Genomic DNA, 12720 nt, shown 5'->3' with positions numbered 1-12720 from the left:
GGAAGCCCTCGCGCCGCTGAAGAAGGAAGGGGAACAGACACCTGGAGAGCGCGGCCGCACGAGCCGCTCAGCAGGGGGGATGACTAGCCGCTCAGCAGGGGGGCTGACGAGCCGCTGAGGGAGAGCGAGCTGAACTGTGGCGGATGAGGGAGAAGCGCGGCTGGTAAGGAGTTCAGTGCGCAGCTCGATGAGAAGGACGGGGGAGAAGTGCTGCTTCGTAGAGAGAGTGACGGGCACGCAGCGGACGGAGAACCGGGAGAGCTGAATGAGATAGCCACCCGTACCTACCTGCATCGCTGTAACTACAAAGAGCTGGGGGAACCAGAAGAAGGTGATGCACCTACACTCCTCTCGGTAATGTCCTCAACAGTATCCGGTGAGACATAGGGACCAGAGAGGCTGATGGTATTGGGAAAATCCTTAGATACGAGGTCCTCCCTCTGGAAGGCGGCACCCGAATACAATTGGCACAATTGGCTGCTAGCCTGCCCCTCAGTATAGACTAACTTTTATGAAAAGTAGAGGAGGAGTCGGGGGAGTGCCCTAAGAATATTAACATAAATATAAAATAAAACTAAACTGTGAGGAAAGGCATACTAGGGGAGCATCTTTGCACAGATTACCCTAATGTAAAGCATTTTAAACAGGGATCCTCTTAATTATCCTAAGGAGGTATGTACATGGATATGTACACCCCACTAGTTGCACAGAACTATTGATCCATTCATATATATATATATTTAATGCTTGCACTGGAGGTATAACTGCCATCCTCATAACAGCCGCGGTGCAGTTATTACTAGCTAAATGTAAAATCAGATCTGGGTAATAAGAAGAGGATTTCCTTTCATCTACCAGGTAATGAAACTGGTAGCAACCAATTAAATGAAGTGCTTCCAAGAAAGTTGGAAAAGTATGTGAATAAGGATACCTATAGGAGAGTCCGCATATTTACTTACCCCTCAGAAGACGTTATTCATCTCCTCTATATTCTAGGATATAAAAATTAAACGGGAAGACTGTCCAGGATCAGGACTATATTAGAGTGAGAAGTGTGATCCCCTATAACTTTCCAGACTTTGGGGTAATAGAAGGCGAATGTGGTTGTAAGTTTGAATATTCACTGAGTAAAGCTTACACTATAGTGAAGTGGAAAGGGAAAGATCCACTTTAAGGTGAAATTTAGTCCTTTGGGTAAAGTACCTAACAGTAAAAAAGGAGATTTTAGTAGATCAAGATTATCTGGAGAGCTCAGGAACCCACAATCGGTAGATTCACTATGGTAATTGGGCCCTTATAGACCACTTTACAAGAAATTATAAACAGAGAGGGAAGAAGATTGCACATCTTATATCCCCTCTGCAACTGGATTAAATAGACATTACTAAAGAGTAAGTGACCATAAGGAACCCCCTCATCCCCTCTGGTGGCCATCCAGATACTGACACCTTATAGAGTGAATATTACCTAGGGTAAATCTGCGCAGATAGTAATAATTAAAATTATCTAAAACCCCGGGTCCACAGATTTACCTGCTGTGGGTTATATATTTTTTTTTGTGCTGCATGCATATATGGTGTGACATATGTTTATCTGAGTGTATTATTTGAGAATATATATATATTTATATGAGTATATGTCTTATAAAACTGAATGTTTCATCAATTTATTGCCAATAAAATTACTTACCTGTTTAGCTGGTTGGGTGTATTTGGGCACACTGTAAGAGAAGAGAAGAGTACAGTACATTAAGAAATCTGCAGAAGAAAACAAAAGGTGAGGAAAATTAAAGTCCCTATTGTTACTGAATTCCATAGTGTTATTGTAACCTGAGTGATCATCACCATCTAACCCATTATCCTAATAAAGGAAAGCTTTCCCAAGCAAGCCAGGGTATATCTGCTTGGGTGGAGGCACGCCACTAGTGAATAAGGGTTACATATAGATGTAATGTATGAATAGCTTTGCAGTTTATGAAGAACTGGGTTATTTCTCTACTAGTATAACATGAGCCATTTTTGTAGTGTTCACTACGGCTGGCCGGCGGTCGGGCTCCCGGCGACCAGCATCCCGGCGCCGGGAGCCCGACCGCCGGCTTACCGACAGCTTGGCGAGCGCAAATGAGCCCCTTGCGGGCTCGCTGCGCTCGCCACGCTACGGGCACGGTGGCGCGCTACGCGCGCCACACTATTTTATTCTCCCTCTATGGGGGTCGTGGACCCCCACGAGGGAAAATAATTGTCGGTATTCCGGCTGTCGGGCTCCCGGCGCCGGTATACTGAGCGCCGGGAGCCCGACCGCCGGCAAACAGAAGACCACCCATTTTTGTAAATAAGTCAGATTGAGGACGTTCTAAGATAAAGTACCTGATCCAGAAATGGATGCTATTTAGTAGCAGCTATGACGGTTGTCACAACCACTATTTTGAGATTATACTAATGCCGTAGGAGGCGTCTTGTGTAAATAGATGCTTCCTGGCGGCTTCTGGGATATGCTGCTACTTTCTGAAGATGCAGCATCGGATCACTATGTGTGACGCATGTGTGTTACACAGGATGACCAGGGGTTTCACACAGCTGAAGCCAATTAGGCAGCATCCAAGGACGCAGTAACTTTATTCATCTCATCTAGACACACGTGACACCACCCTGTTTTCTGCAATGCTCCCCTCCACCGCCTCGCTCTGCCACAAACCTCAGCCTGTCAATCACGATGTGTTTTAGAGTGCACTGAACAAGACTAGCAAATGTGCAGTGTGGCATCGGTGCATGCTCGGATTTATCTGCATCGGAGTTGTACGCAAGCCATCGGGTTTGTGTACTACTCTGAATCAGGCCCAAAGTCCACTGATAGATCCTTCCATGGACTTGATGGTATTGGAAATGATCAATCCTGAAGACAAAGTATGAAGGTTTATGTCTTGCAGAGAGCAAGTTTCAATGTATGTCCTGATGTCCTGGGTGGATGCCAAGTTGCTCAGTGGAAGAATGTCATGGAAACTTTATACATTTCTTGTTTGGGAACAAATAGTCAATACATCAATGAACAACAACCATCTGGTAATCTTTTATATTCCTGGGTATTGGATGAAATGACTGGTCAGGCCCTTGTACCTTTTGGTTCCACTAGCTAGACGAACCTGAAAAGTTTGTAGACCACTAAATGATATTATTTTATTGTGTAGATGTGCAGAAAGGGAATACTTAAATTGACGTGATAAAGTTTGGCCACTGAATGAGCCAGATCAGTAGGTTACTATGAAATTAAAGAGCAAAAACAATAAGGTGCAACAAGCTTGTCTGGAATTAAACCCTCTATCGATTTTTAGGTATTCTAAATGTTTATGGTCAGTAAAAATGGTAATTTGTATAGTAACTTCTTCTAATAAATTAGACTATTCTTTCATGACCATGTGAATGGCAGGTCATTTGCGACCTCCTAGCTTACTTTGCTGGACTCAGCCTCTTGGAGAAAAAGGCATGGATGGAGTGCGCATATTGGGCCTAACGAAGGTCGCACTGCAATTTAGGTGATGGGACCCCCACACGCATATGCAGGTCTCATCCTGCGCATGTGCCCTCAGTGGTCGGTGCGCATTTACTGCGAACGCCTCTGCCTGATTGACAGGCAGAGGCATTCGTGGGGCAGGAACCAAGCGTTTTGGGGGCAGCGTCGGGGTAACGGGGGCATGTCAGTGGCGTTTTCGGGGTGGTTGTGTGTCGGCACATGCAGCCACTCCATTCATAAAAATGGCGGTGGAACACCTGCTGTCGCAGCCAGGCTGCGACGGCAGGAGGCTTCACTAGTTTCTGGGACCACACTCTAATTGCATTGCGATTGATCAGTGGGTAGGCAGTGGGTAGCATGCTGAGCAGCCTTGCCCTGCGATGGGTGGCTCCAAGCATGTGATTGCAAGGACTGCAGATTCTGCTAAAAAGCAGAATCTGCAACACTTATGCCCCTTTCACATCGCACAAATAACCCGGTATCGACACGGCATATTGCCGTGTCGAAACGGGTCAGTGTGCGATGTGAAAGCTCCTTTGGTGAATTAGCGGGTCAACCCGGTAAAAAAGAAGGGTTATTACCGGGTTGAATACCGGGTCAGGTGCAGTGTGAATGGGAGCCGTTCCGATGCGACACGGCTCCCATTCACAGCATAGGGAGAGGCGGCGCAGGAGATGAGCTCATCTCCCGGCGCCACCTCCACCCCCGCCCCTGCTGCTGCTGCGCCCCCCGCTGCTATGGCAACCGACCCGGTATATTGCCGGGTCGGAAAGCCAGCAAAGGAGCGCAAATGCCGGATCCCACCCGGTAAGGACACGTTTCTCTTACCGGGTAGGATCCGGCATTTGCGATCTGAAAGCAGCATTACTGAATTAGGCCCATAGGCCTATTTTGATATGACTGGTGGTTGCCAAAAAACAATGATTACAATAACAATAGGTTGTGTAGAATCTAGACAAGCAGGAACTGGAGCTGAAATTTGCTTGAGAGGAAAAAGCCCTTGTGGCAGCATCTGACCATAAAAATGGTACCCATAATTTGCAAAGTCAAGAAACATCTGCAAACTTTTAACATCATAATTAGTGAGTCATTCTTGTAAGGCCTGTGTTTTAGAAGTATCCATACTGATATGGGGCAAACACATGGAGCGATTTTTGCCTATTTTTTAAGTGATCTGTCTAGGTCGCTTAGAAATTAAGCACAGATAGCTCCATTTGTACACCCTATAGCGATGGCGATGCACGGTCGCGTGCGTCGCATCGCCCGCTCAGACCTTTAGCACATGCTGGAAGATCTACTTAGATCACCTAGCATGTGCATAAAGAACACTGGTTAGCACAGATCACTCAGCACACAACGCTGTGTGTATAGTGATGTGTGCTGAGTGGTCTGTGCTAACCTAGATCGCTTAGCTAACCTAGATCGCTTAGCACAAGTCGCCCCGTGTGTATGCCCTATGAGTCCATCTCTCCCAGGAATTTGATCATTTCTATGTGGGAGGCACGCTGCTCTAGTTTTGGCATAAAAGTTACTCTGCCGCAATCTCTCTAGGACTATTTTCACATTGTTCCGCTGCTCTGTAGGATCTTAACAAGAAGGCAGAATATCGTCAAGATGTATGATTACTTTTTCCAAGCCTTTACGTTAGACATAACAAGACCCATATCTTCCAAAAAAATTTAATTTTTGACTCATCAGTTCACAGAATATTAGCCCAAAAACACTTGGGGGTTGTCAAAGTGTTTTGTTCTTCTTTTTTTTCTATTTTTTGCCATTGTGAAACAAGCCTCTATGTTTCTTTTGGTTAATCAGTGGCATTTGCCATGCAACTCTCCCATGGATACCATTTTGCCCAGTCTATTTCTTAAATCACAAATGCTGACATTAACTGAGGTGGGAGAAGTCTGCAGCTCCTTAGATGTTTCTCTGGGTTAATTTGTGAATTCCTGAATGTGTCGTTGATGTGCTCTTGGAGAAATTTTCTTAGGATGCCACTCTTGGGATGATTCACCACTGTTCCAAGTACTCTCCATTTGGAGGTAATAGCTCTCCCTGTGGTTTTAGAAATTGCTTTGTGACCATTTCCAGACTGATATAGTTTAGCAGCTTTCTTTCTCATTTCTACTGGAATTTTTCATTGCGATATTCTGTGCTGCTTGTTACGTCAACTTCACTTTGCTGGAAATGTTTTATTTTAGTGATCATTAGATTCAATAGGACTGGCAGTAATCAAGCCTGATTGTGTCCAGTCTAATTGAACCCAATTATTACTTCAATTTGGTTCAGTGGTTGAATGAATAACTAAGGAAGCAATTACTATTTCACAAAGGGCCACTTGCTGTTGGGTAACTTTCCCATCAATAAATTAATGATAATTAAAATCTGTATTTTGTGTTTACTCAGGTTGTTTTTGTCTTTAATCTAGTTTTGTTTAAAGATCTGAAACAAGTAAAACAAGTAAGGGTTACACAAATAGATCAGGAAGGGGACAAAAACAGGTGGTGCGGCATAGGTGGCTGGTAGCAGAGGGACACCCATTGCGGGAAGCATGGCTGTTTGTGAAGGGACAGGTGGGGCAAAATTGGTTGGTGTTTTCGCAGGGTGTCTGGTATGTGATTTCATTATGGTAGTGGTATATCCAAATCTTCACAGATCCCATTTATCATAATATCATATATCAGAAGCTTAAAATGTCTGAGTTGGGATTCACTCATGCGCCGCATTTCTCTCCCAGCATTTGATGCAAAAATGGTCAGGCGTTTTGGTAAGGACAGACTCCGCATGCTTCAAAAATTGCTCGGAAGACGTAGAAGGGACAGCGCTGGCTTTCTTCGAGCCCATCAGATGCTTCATGTTGGGAGGAGGGCGTGGGTGTGTCCATACAGCTATCAAAATGCCTGTGGACAGGATAGTGTGGCTTGTCATGGCATGCTGTGTTCTGTGAGGAAGCGCAGCGTGCGATCGGGTCGGAATGACCCCCTTAGTACCATAATCTAGGTTTATTGACCTCCTCTTCCCCGCTTCAGATCATTGGGATTTCCTGTGTTTCTTTCATAAACACAGTCCTCAGATTCAGAATTTTCTTCTTGACTCATGCCACGTCTACATCACCGTGTTGCCCTTTACTGAAGGTGACCAGTGTCCCAAAACGGAGGCTTTCAGCGCTACCCAGCCGCTCTGTCTTACCTCCGCCGCAAGCCCTGGCATGCTCCATCATCTGTGTTTTTTCCTGGCATCCTGCGTGGTCAGCTGCTACGCTGTGGCTCCACTGTCAGCGCCGAAGGATCCGGTGGCCTTAGCAAACTCCCTAGGTCTGACCACGCTGGAGTTCCCTCCAAAACCAGCTACAGACATCGCAATGACAGTTCCTGGTCAGCTGACCTCCCTGGGCCCAATCCAGAATCACTTCCTCGTCAGGTGAATCCCTCAACCAGTCAGCAGGGATCAGGAGGTATAAATTCCAAGTCCCAGCACTGGTAAGCTGTCAGTGCTTTGTTGTCTCTCAGTCTGTGTAGAGCTCCTGAATCTCCAGCTGTAATTGACTAAGTACTAATCCCATCTCAGTACTAGCTGACTCCCTGGCTGATCTTAAAGGGCCATACCGCTATTTGGGTGGTCTTCAGTATGCCGACTGTTGGGATCCTGGCGCACAGTATACCGGCGCCGGAATCCCGACAGCCGGCATACCGACACTTTTTCTCCCTCGTGGGGGTTATGCCACTGTGCCCGCAAGGGGCTCATTTGCGCTCGCCACGCAGACCTGCTTTAAGCTATAGCAGCTCATTTGGAAGGACTTGAAACCGTTCAGCGACAGGTGGTCAAAGGCCTACATGATTTCTCAGCTCGACAAGATGGATTTCAGGCATCCTTGGCAACCTTCTCTACTCCATCTACTGTTCGTGACCCAGTTCAGAATTTCTCAGGGGTATCCAAGACCCTTCAACTCCCTACACCAGGGAAATTTTACAGGAACCCAAAGTTGTGCAGAGGATTCCTAAACCTCTGTGATGTACACTTCACCCTACAACCAGAGAACTTTCCAACCTCCAAAACCTAAGTGGCTTTCATTGTCTCCCTGCTAACCGGGAAAGCCCTTGAGTGGGTATGTCCCCTATGGGAAAGATCTGATTCCATTCTTAGTAACTACACCAAGTTTCTGGAGTTCTTCCGAGGGATCTTTGCTGAACCCGGGCGACCTACTTCAGCCTCCATTGAGATCATGAGGATTTGCCAGGGCTCCAGGCCTGTTGGCCAATATATCACTGAGTTACAAACTCTGTCATCGGAACTTCAGTGGAGCGAGGAGGCTTTTATTGCGGCCTTCTGGCACAGCCTTTCAGAGAAACTCAAAGATGAGTTAGCTTCCCATGATATGCCAGCAACTCTCAAGGACCTGATGTCGTTGTGTAGTAAGATAGACCTTTGCTTCAGAGAGAGATCTGATGAGAAGCCTTGCCTAGAATGGCCAAGATCGCATCCTGCTCCTCGTCCCAGTTCACCTTATTCTGATGTCGAACTCATGCAGGTGAGCCATTCCAAATTGTCTGCTAAGGAAAAAAGATATACTTGTAAAACAGAAAAGGAGGGAGGAGGATATGATCTAGCATTTATCACGACATTTGGAGCAAACCACAAAAAAGTGGAATCTGTGATAAACAAACACTGGCATATCCTCAAAAAGGATAACATTTTAAAGCATTTAATCCCTGAAACTCCAAAATTTATTTATAGAACAGCGAACAACTTGAGGTCAATATTAGTCAAAAGTGCACTCCCTATGAGTATCAATAACCCAGTAAGATCTGAGGGCTTCTGTCACAGACCTGCCGGTCGCTTCTCCAGATACGCCAATCTGAGAAGCACCGCCTGTGACATGGGGTTCACTTTGGACACGCAGGGTTATAGAAGCACATTCGCCACCACCAGCAAGAGGGATTTTAGCGTCTGATCGTAAGGTACCCTTCGCTTCTACCTGTCATGCACAGTTATTAATACCTAGAAAAATCGGTGACGTGGGCCACACAAGGCCTTAGGTTCTAAGAATTACAGAATCAGGACTAGAATTTGTCATTTTAATTTCAAGAATACTTCAGAGCTTTAGTTGCAAAAAGTGTTACAAAGATTATTAAGAATATTTAAAAAATACGCAGAGTACAGTACAATCTCAAACAAAAATAAAAAGGGTTAAGAATTCCGAAGCCTAGACTTACGCACAAACCTAGAATCCGGTCATGGGGATGACACAGATGAGTTGAATGGCCCACTCCTAGCAATCGCTAGATCCCATCAAGAATGAACACACATATTACTGAGAGAGTGATAGTTATACCCTTCAGCTGAACTCACATCCTCCCATGCTTGGGATTTTTGACCAGCTCAATGCTGGATTGCTGGACACTGGCCTTAAGGTATCATACACCGTCTTCACCTAGTTGTCTTGTAAGAGTTGGGGGAGGGGGATTAGCCCACATGGACACAGAACTCCAGGCTATTTGCTTTATGACCTAAGTGACCAGTTTGTTTGAAGATGAGAGCTAAATTTATTATCAGTTATTTATATAGCGCACACATATTCCGCAGTGCTTTACAGAGAATATTTGCCCATTCATATCAGTCCCTGCCCCAGTGGAGTTTACAATCTATATTTCCTACCACATGTACAGACAGACACATTCACAGTAGGGTTAATTTTGTTGGGAGCTAATTAAATGATCGGTATATTTTTGGATTGTGGGAGAAAACCAGAGTACCCGGAGGAAACTCACGCAAGTACGGGGAGAATATACAAACTCAACACAGTTAGAGCCATGGTGGGAATCAAACCCATAGACCTTAGTACTGTGAGGCAGTAATGCTAACCATTACACCATCCATACTGCCCTAATGAATGATGCAGTCTTCCACCCCCAACATTTATAATAGGATGAGAGACCAGTACTCGAACATAAATTTCTTCTCCCACCTCATTGCTGGGTTTTGATCTTGTCACTACTATACACACTGAGTGGCTTGGGGATGCACTCAGTGATAAACCCCTGGGGTTATGTCTACAATATTTACAACCTAGCAGAGGGAAATGGTAGACAGACCTCTTGGGGTTACGTCCACAAGCAGTTCACAGGAAATAACATCTTATATCACACACACAATAGGAGAAATATCATATTCTGGGATCCGATCATGTGATGGATCGTGACTGCTTCTATAGGTGTGGAAGCTGCACTATGTGTAAGTTAGTTCCAAGTAAAATATCCAAAACATCTAGTTGTCAATTAGGGAGCAAAGAATATAAGATTGTTGATCTTATTACCTGCCACACAAGTAATGTGATTTACCTAATTGAATGTATTGGTGGCCTGGCATATATAAGCCGTACATCCAGAGCTCTAAAAACACGTATGGGGGAACATGCCAGAAATATTAATAAGGGACTAGAGATAAATAATCTTTCGAATCACTTTAAGCTCTCACATGATTGCAACACAAAAGCAATTAGACACTTCTTGGGGATCCAACATGTAAACATCGATTGGAAGCATAGGGATCAGGAAGGCATGTTGGCAATGACATAAATGATGTGGATTCACAAATTGGGGACTATCGTGCCCGATGGACTCAATAAAGAATTCAAAGTTAAATGGTTCCTATAAACCCAAATCCTTACAATGATAGAGTATGCATTTAATATGTTTTAAACCAATATTTTTATTAAGACTAACATTTATCTGGAAAGCGAGGAGTCATATCGTAAATGTATCTCAAATGTAGTTCAAGTGTATGGAACGCATGGCCCCTCCCCCCTCTGGAAAGTAAAGAGTCATATCTTAAATGTATTTTAAGGATATGGAACGCATGGCCCCTCCTCCCTGTAAGAGAGTGGAACGCAAACCACGTGTGGAACCCTCAGGTTAGCTGGCAATTCCATTCTACGTGGCCACTTTGGTTACACCTTCGGCATATAGGTCGGCCTAATGAGTCACATTGGTCGGTATCTCTTCTACCTCTTCCTGGAGGGGGTGCCCACTGATCGTTTCATCCTTCCCTCCGGTCTGCCCTCCAATTGGACTCATTCCTTTCCGGAGGCGCCCGTCTCCTTAGCCTCCGTAGCTCCCGACTCATGGTATCCATCCCTACGGTTAATTCTTCTATTCGACTTTTCAGGTCATTCACTGAATCGGTTTGGGAATTCTGTCCCATATGTACAACTGCTCGTTTTGGTTCAGGGGCCTCTCGCGTCGGCTTTTGGAGGTCTTCATCATCCTTCTTCTCTTGGTAACCTGGCATCTCTGGGAAGTGAGCTTTATTAGGCCAGGGTGGGCCAATCACTTTAATAGCAGCCTCCTTGAAATCTAGAAATGAATCTCTAGGGAGTTGGAGCCTCAGTAATCGCAGTTGGGCGCCGATTCCTTCTCCGCTTGTGCCTTCCATGAACTGGTTGATTAGCGTCTCATCCTTCTCTTTCACTTTCGAGGGGTCCATCTCTTGTATTTTCTTCAGCGCCTCTTGTAAACTCAGGGCAAAATCTCGTAGTGACTCCCCGGGGTGTTGCTTTCTGGCATAGAAGTCGGATTTTAGTTCTGCCAATGTGCTTGTGTCGAATATTGTCGCTAAATGTTGGAATATTTGGTCTACATCTGTTTTCTCGGTGTCCGGCCACGATAATACCTCTCTTAGAGCTGAGTCTTTTAGTTGGCCGATCAATATTTCGACTTGTTGTTGGTTAGCCAGGGGATAGAGCCTATACATAGATTGTAACTTGTTCTTGAATACTGTCCATGAACTTGAGTCTTTCTTGTTCTTATCCCCTGAGTATGTAGGAAGCCATGGTGCTCCAAAGTAATATGGGAGTGTAATAGGATTCACATTGGCCATTGTTGGTGCTGTGGTTATTCTTGTTCCCGACGTACCTGGCTGTGGCGTTGCCGGTGTCTCTTTGTTTTGGTCTGTCACGGACATGTTCTTTTCCCGTTCGTTATCCTGTTCGTAGGATGCCAAATTCAACTTGTGGTACCCTCAGGTTAGCCCCTTATGGTGTTGTTCTTACCCAAAATTAGGTTCACGATGGTACTCCTATTCTCTTTGCGGAGAGGTCTGTGCACAGGATTTTAGGATTTCAATCCTTTGATGAAGCTTGATTTCCATATAATACGTAGGGACTGGCAAGTATAGTAGAAATGTCACCAATTGCTGTAACTAGGAGAAGCCCTAACAGATCTCTGTTTAAAGTGGAGATCTCAAACTGGAAGTCTGCTGAATTTTCTCTCTGTATGAGGGATATAGTCTTGTTAATTACTATGTATTCCCAGGTGGTGCTGCAGTGTGAATGATCACTTCTCAATGCTCAATGTCTAATCAATGTCAGTTTCACTGAGATAGCAGTGATTTAGCTTGTAAGGCAGTGTTCAGTCATTCGTGACCAGAGTCTCTCTCTTATATAGTCTGCCAGCCTGGTAGTCTACGGAGGGGCAGAGGGGGCCTTTATATTACTTCACTCTTCTTCAGAGGCTAATTATGGGTCTTTACACCCGTAAGCAGCTGTTTAGTATAGTGTATGAGACTGTCCCAGTCGTTAGGCTACTCCAGAACTCAGTGTCTAACTTAGCCAGACTCACGTGTCCTATGACTGTAGTGATGATCTGCTTACTCAGGGGCCACCCCACACGAACTCCACTGTCTCGCTGTGCAGCGCTGCGCTGTCAGTGTATCCAGTCCTCAGATCACTGTCACCCGGTTACTGAGTGGAACGATCACTCCGCTCTGCTTTTCCTCGGTGCACATGAACTATTGCTCTCTCCTTCTGAGCTGAAGTAAATCACAGCATGTGGAATGTTCACTTCAAACCACGCTGATCACTGCTTGAATCTCACAGGCACTCTGTAAGCTCCGTCAGATGCAGGCTTTCTCAGCACACACTCTTCTGGCGTCTGACGTCACATCCCCCTCTGCAGCCTTTCCTGCTCTCCTCTCAGGCACAGTCAGATTCTCCTGGGTCTCAATACCCTCCAGATTGCTTCCGTTTTGCACAGTCTTGGTTGCCTAGCACCCAGGCTGCAATTGCAGAATCCCAGGCTGTCACAGTTCATCAAGTTCACAAGTGACACAACCGAGCCACAGCCTGTAAACCTTTCCTATGTTTCCATAAAAGGGGTATCCCTCAGGACTGGGATGCCACACACGCCTTGGAATCGACATTGTCCCTAAAACATATAGAAA

The sequence above is a fragment of the Pseudophryne corroboree genome, chromosome 2, assembly GCF_028390025.1.
Source record: "Pseudophryne corroboree isolate aPseCor3 chromosome 2, aPseCor3.hap2, whole genome shotgun sequence".
Classification (NCBI taxonomy): domain Eukaryota; kingdom Metazoa; phylum Chordata; class Amphibia; order Anura; family Myobatrachidae; genus Pseudophryne; species Pseudophryne corroboree.
Note: the sequence above shows the minus strand (reverse complement) of the source record.